Source organism: Cicer arietinum, chromosome 5 (genome assembly GCF_000331145.2).
Source record: "Cicer arietinum cultivar CDC Frontier isolate Library 1 chromosome 5, Cicar.CDCFrontier_v2.0, whole genome shotgun sequence".
In the NCBI taxonomy this organism is placed as follows: Eukaryota; Viridiplantae; Streptophyta; class Magnoliopsida; order Fabales; family Fabaceae; genus Cicer; species Cicer arietinum.
The window spans coordinates 57,971,295-57,978,804 of record NC_021164.2 but is presented as its reverse complement, the minus strand read 5'-3'; the positions used below and the strand labels follow the sequence as shown (position 1 = coordinate 57,978,804).

The window sequence follows — 7,510 nt, the reverse complement described above, 5'->3', positions numbered from 1 at the left end:
TTGGATCAAAACAGCTTCCACCAAGCTGAATAGGCTCACAATTAACTCTTGAGCATGCATAATTTAAAAAATTAAGCAATTGTTGGAAATTGGCATCATTCCTAGCAACACACAATTTGTATGCTTCTACAACTATCACATTCATCAAAATAATGGTTGTTACAAACATTAATATAAATGAAATCGACTTTGGTGAGACCATTGAAGAAATCAAAGGAAATGATGGAATTTTGTTTCTTAACTATTATGTGGTGATTTTGCTTTATCTATTTGGCTTCTATTTTGCTCTTTATTTAAATAGAGCATGGGTACATCACCACCAAATTAGACTTGATATTAAAACATAACAATAATAAAATATTAAAAAGGTAAAATATTTAATGTACTTTAATATTTTTAATCTAATAAATGTTTTTTTATTATTTAATAAAGACAATTTCTCTTTTCTTTTTTGACATAAATTATTAGGAACTTTCTTATTTATCATAAATTACTCTGTATTGAAAAAATAGTTTTCTGAATAATACCTCATAATATTGATGAATTATTAAGTTTGCAAATGGAAGGATCAGTATATATATTTGATTTTATTCCCTTTACTCTAAATAAAAATGAAAGAAAGAAAACCAAATCCTTTTTTCTCTGAATAATCTCACATTTGAGCTCATGGTACATGTTTGTTTTATATGATAAGAATCATATAATTCACATCAATGCTATTGAATCATGGTCATAACCTTTTGTCCCGTAGGAAATACAAACAACAATACACTAAATTGTTTATAATGTAATCAAAGTAATAAAAGCGAACGGCTAAAAATAATTCATGTTAGAAAAAAGAACAAATACTTATAAATTTTGGTTCTCTTATTTTTACGGACTTACGAAATTAGTCTCTTATTTTTAAATCTCATAATTTTGATTAATCTTTAAAAAATATGGACGCAAAATTGACAATGTATATAAATGTTATAAATAATGTGACATATGATATGATGTCGTAGGATCATTTAGAAATATTAATTAATTATGAGTCATTAATTGAATTAAAAAAATTATTATTTTTGAAGTTGAAAATGAGGTATTTAACAAAAATTTGCACCAACATAAGTGTTTAATATCATTTCACATAATTAGAAAGTTGGGGACAAAATTGATCAACATTTATAATTTCAAAGACTAAAATGTATATTTTCTACTAATGTCTCACTTTCTAAATAGCTAGTTCAAATTTGGTTTAATTATTCTCTAGGTTTTCAAACTATATGAGAATTTTTAAATAAATTTTTTAAACTAAAAAATTGTAATATAATATTTGAACTACAATTTATTTTTTTAAAATAGATCATTCTATTACATTGTTATTAGTCAATCGTTAGTCAAATTTAAGAAGACCTAATTAAAAAAACATAAACTTAATTACAATTTTTATAGTTTAAGAACCTATTTAAAAATGGATAGAACCCAAATCCGAACGAGTAGAATAATCTTTAATCAGAATTTACATCCGTTTTAATTTATGTCTTGATTGAACCAAATTATCATAGTATTTTTTTCTAGGAACCGGAGCGTGAAGGGCAAAATAAATAAAGACAATACTCATATGAATTAGAAAATATAAATTATTTTAGCAAATTATTATAAGATATTAATAACTCATGACTAGTTATTATTTAATAATTCTTATAACAATTATAAACATTACATAGCCAAAATATATACATTTGACTCATATTTTTTCTGGATTGTAATCAATCGATCTTTCATTCATGTTAGAAGATTTATTCCTTCGAGAAAATGGGTATTGACATCGTCCAAAGCCTATATATATCCACATGAAAAAATAGATGAGATCAATTATTTATCCACAATATAATTAATCAACATTGCAACGTCGACTATATACATATAAACATGTTTATAAGTATATGTTTATATGTACATAAATATTTTGTGTGTGGAAAATAAACATAAACATATCAATATTAAAAAGGTTTATTTTCATCTCAAAATTAAAATACAAATTTAAAACTTAAAACATGTATCGTTAATCATCTAAATTGGGTAAAACAATGTTAAATATGTTTATTATATCTATAAAATGAGTGAATTTTGATTTGATCCCTAAAAACAATTGGTTTACATCCTCTTTTTGTCCTATAATATGATAATTATGTAGTATTCCTAAATGTTTTCTTGAACTCAAAATAAATTATATTTATTTGTTCTAAAATGAATGTTTAATTACCTATATAAGTAATTTTATTGGAACCAAAATCAAAGTTATAATTTTAGATGTATGAAACTCAAATAAATAATTTGGTCAGAACCTAAATCAAAATTATCTCATGTCAGAGTTAAAATAATTATTTAAAAAAGTGAATTAATATCAACAAAAATAACTTTTATAGAACTAAACCGTAATTTTATTTTATATAAATTTAATTTATAAACACTCTCAATATAAAATATTTTTATAGTGTCAATCAATCACAATATCATTAAACATTAGAAATATTTGATTTTTACTATTACTCTAAATTCGTATTCATAAATGACTGCAATTAAACTCTTTATATATTTGAAAATAAAAAGAAAATTTAAATTAGTTAAATGAGGTAGTTTATTCATACTTGGATCAGTCACGGCAATGCTTGCAAGGCCACCAAAATTACAAGAACCTGGGGCTTGATTCTTGGACTGATAATAACTATCAAAAGCATAAGAAGCATGATTTTGAAGGGTATTTGGGTAATAACAACTTCCGCCAGGTTGAATAGGACCGCAATCAGCTCCATTTCCACATGCATAATTTAAAGCATTTTGTAGTGGTGGGCCACTAGCACTACTCCTAACTACACACCATGTTTTTGCTCTTACAACCATAACATTCATCAAAGTCATGGTTGTTAAAATGGTTAACATTAACATGACTGAATCTAGCTTTTGTGAAGCCATTGAAGGAATCAAAGGGAGAGATGGAGTATTATTTATTTGTTTTTTATTTAATTGTTAATTCTGAGGAGATTTTGTATTGTCTACTTCACTTGTTTTGCTCTCTTTCTCATTTGTGTGTATAAATAGAACATAGGTTGATAAGCATTTGGACTTGAAATTCAATTATAAAAGTCAAAATATATATTTTAAAATGAAATATTTAATATACTTACTGTTTTTAGAAAATAAATACGATTTCATTTAAAAACATATTTCTAAATCTTTAAAAGTCAAAGATGGATTGATGGGAGTCAAATTATTTTATAAATAACAAGGTGATAGTAATCTCATAATAAAATATTGGCAACACTAAATCAAAGATCTTTTAACTGTTTTTTCATAAAAAGACAAATATATATGTTCAAAAAAGATTAGTTGTGTCAATTAGGATGGCATTTGTACTTTATAACTTAATTTAAGGTTTCAAATAACTCTTATATTTTTTTTTTTTATCAAATTAGTTCTTTATCTTTAAAAATATTTTTACGGTTGAACCAACTAGAAATTATTTACGTCTGGCCGTGTCATTAGTTATCACTCATAAGAATAATCATTATATTTAGACTAAATTACATATTTAGTCCTTTACTTTATTGATTTGTAACCGATTGATCATTTACCTTTTTTCTTTCAAGTAGACCATTTATGTTTTGAAAAGCTTACAACTTAACCCTTACGTTGTTCTTCTCTGTTACAAACACCGATGATGTGTTAAAAAAAATGTTTGATTTGGCATTAACATTCATTTTTGGAACCAAACTTGGATACCTAAGAACAAAATTGTCATTGTTGTAGATGTCCTCAACAATCAAGTTAAAACACCAATTATTGTAATTGGTAAGTCGGTGTTCACAACACATGATGGGAGAAAAATCTATGTTCTAAGAACTAACATTGAGCAAATAAGACACAATGACTTTTGGAGGAAAACTAAAAGGTCAGATCATTGGTCAACGTATAGTTGGTAATGATATTTCCCCTTCTATAAAAGATGTCTTGTTTGTTAAAGGTCTTAAGCATATAATTTAATAAGTATTAATCAGTTAAGTGACAATAATTATGATATTATATTTAATCAAAAAACATGTAAGGTGATTAGTCATAATGATGGATCTGTACTCTTTACAAGTCAGAAACAAAACAATATTTATAAGATAAATTTGTTTAGTCTAGAGATACAAGTGGTTAAGTGTCTTATATTATTAAATGAATAGAAACTAATTTTGCACAAAAGATTATATCATGCAAACCTTAGATTAATTTCAAAACTAAATACACTTCAACCAATTAGAGATCTACCTAAGCTTAATTACAAAACTGAAATTATGTGTGAAACTTGTCAAAAGGGAAAACAAACAAATAACTCCTTTACCCCTAAGAACTTTGTCTCTACCTTAAAGCCCCTTGAACTCTTACATATAGATCTCTTTGGGCCAATGAAAATAGCCTCTCTAAGTGGAAAGAAATATGGCTTTGTTATAGTAGATGATTGTATTAGGTGGACATGGGTAAAAATTTTACGAAGTAAGAAAGAATCCCACAAAGTGTTTATCATATTTTGCAAACAAATAATGAATGAAAAGAGTCTTAAGATTGCAACAAGTAGAAGTGATCATGAAGGAGAATTGAAAACAAGTTCTTTTGAAGTTTTTATGGTGAGAATGGAATCTCTCATAACTTTTCTTCTCCTAGAACACTCCAACAAAATGGAGTTGTAGAAATAAACAATATATCACTCCAAGAAATGGCTAGAACCATGTTAAATGATATGAATGTGGCAAAACACTTTTGGGATGAAGCAATTAACACTGCATGTTATATTCAAAATAGAGTCTTAATAAGGTATATATTGAATAAAACACCATATGAATTGTTGAAAACTAAAAAGCATGACATCTCTCACTTTAAACAATTTGGTTGTACTTGTAATATGTTGAACACTAAAGATAACCTTGGTAAATTTGATTCTTGATCTCAAAAGTTTACCTTCATTGGATACTCTGAAAATAGCTTGACCTTGAAAAGTCAAAGTAAAAAGATGATAGTGTAAGTTTATCGGAACCAGAGGAAGTAGATGAAGACAAACCATAAGAAACTGAAAAATCAGATGATACAAGAAAATTAGAAGAATATGAAAAATCCTTAGAGGGTGAAACTAATCAAGTCAAAAACAATCAAGATAAGTCAGAATGAAGATCTGGATGGAGGTACAGGTCATCTCATCCTAAAACTTTATTCATTAGAAGTGCAAGTGATCCTTAGAGGACCAAATCATCACTAAAATATACCACTTTATTTGACTTACTTTCATCAATTGAGTCTACCTTTATTGGTGAAGCATTGGTAGATGATGAATGAATTTATGCAACGAAAGAAGAGTTAAATGAATTTAAGAGGAATAATGTTTGGGATCTAGTACCTAGACCAAAGAAGAACATTATTGGAACCATGTGGATTTTCAAAAACAAGCTAAATGAAAAAGTTGAAGTGGTTAGAAACAAAGCAAGACTTATTGCACAAGGCTATAGTCAGCAAGAAGTCATTGATTACATTGAGACATTTGCTCCAGTGGCCAAGTTAGAAGCTATTTGTATCCTACTTCTTTTACTGCAAATAATAACATTACATTATTTCATATGGATGTTAAAAGTGATTTTGTAAATGGTTATATAAATGAAGAAGTATATGTTAAACAACCCCCATATTTTGAAAGTTCTGAATTTTCAAATCATGTTTTTAAACTTAGGAAATCTCTGTATGGTCTAAAACAAGCGCCTAAGTCATGGCTAGAAGCACATGGATCAAAGAAAGAATGACCAGAGGTAGCATGACCAGAGGAAAACTCTGACTAGAGGCAACATGATTAGAGGAAGATTGGATCAAAAGCATAAGTAAGAGAATGACACCAGAGGCGGAAATAAGATAATAGCACCCTAGGCAAAAGTAAGAGAACGACATCAGAGGCAAAAAATAGAAAAGAATTACCATAGGTAAATATATTAGGTTTTTGAAGCAACAATCAGAGGCAAAAAGTTCAAAGTTACAGAAAGATACTCAGAGACAAAACTACATAGGCAGGGGTAAAAAAGCGTTCAGGGCACGCGCATTTGCCTTCAATGACAAGATTCTCACTTAAACTACAATTTGTTACTCAAAAATCATGCAATGATCAAACAAACAACAAGCATGACATTTTAAAATCATTAGGGTGCAGTTTCAAAACACCTATATGCTAAAAAGTCCATTTTCCTCACACTCTAAGTTCTTCTAACCTGTAATATCCCCAAAACAGTTTATGCCAAAAAGTCAAGAATTTCAGTGAATAACATCCCATAACCCTCGTGTTAAAAGAAGTCAATGTAACATAACTCACAATTTTATGAGATGGTTCATCTTTTTTTTTTTTTGTTAACTAGAATGGTTGTCTACTTCTTAGTATTCTTCCTCTTCAGCTTTCCTTTTCCCCTGGTTGTTGTTTTCTTCACCCCGAACATGATTTGATCGTTTTTTGTGGGTTGAGAAGTGAAACCTTGCATGCAAGAAGTTAGAACATATGTGATTGGGGTTAATTGAGCTAGTGTTTTTGGAAATTTTGGAAGAGAATAAAAATTGGAGAATTTGGGAAGATGGTGAATAGTGCACGAGTTGTATTCTTCAGAGCTAGTTGTGGGAAGAATAGAATGAGAGAAAAATGTGTGTTTTCCAACAATTTCCCAAAAAGCATAATAGTGAGGGAAATGGAAGAAATTCCTCATTTTGACCCTTGAACGTTACTTATTTTACTTCTTTGGTCCCCTCCTATTTTCATTAAAATTTCTTGTTTCTAAGTTAATCGTGTTAATATTTAAAAATATTTACTTTACTATGTTATTAATTAAATGGGTCATTACAAATAGAGGATTGGAAGAGATAATGAATAATAACTGAGTGGTTGTTTGTTGTAGTGTTTTGAGATAAGATTGTAGCACGATAAACGAAGGAAATGAATTTGAGAATAAGTTAACACCCGTGAGTTTCTAAGAAGGAGAAAGAGAATTGTGGCATGTCCTTCTTTTGATATTACCACTTTCTCATTTATACTTTAAACTTAAGTCAACTATTATTAAAATAGAGTATTATAAATAAATAATTTTATTAATTTAAGTTTAGAAAATGTTTTCTAAAATAATAAGGGGGTTGTTATTGAAATTATGTGGAATGCAAGTGACATTGTTGTTGGGGAAGTACTGAGACAAAGAAAAGATAAGTTGTTGCATATAATTTACTATGTTAGTCATGTTTTGAATCATGCACAACCTAATTATGCCACAAGTGAAAAATAATTATTGGATGTAGTTTATTCTTTTGATAGATTTCAATATTATTTATTAGGATCAAAAAGTTCTTGTTTATATTGATCATGTTGCTATGAAGTATTTGTTTGATAAACATAAATATAGGCCAATACTACTCATGTGGATTTTACTACTACAAGAGTTTGACATCGAGATCAAAGATAAGAAATATTCGGAGA

At 28.0% G+C, this 7,510-nt stretch overlaps 1 long non-coding RNA gene across 1 annotated transcript; it reads right to left on the bottom strand.

The window, feature by feature from the left end:
• Positions 1-4,791: 4,791 nt before the first annotated feature.
• LOC113786606 (uncharacterized) lies at positions 4,792-6,814 on the bottom strand. The gene is made up of 2 exons (XR_003472871.2): positions 6,371-6,814; positions 4,792-5,013 (listed from the first exon to the last, which is right to left on the bottom strand). It is a non-coding gene; the product is annotated as an uncharacterized lncRNA (long non-coding RNA).
• Positions 6,815-7,510: the final 696 nt, after the last annotated feature.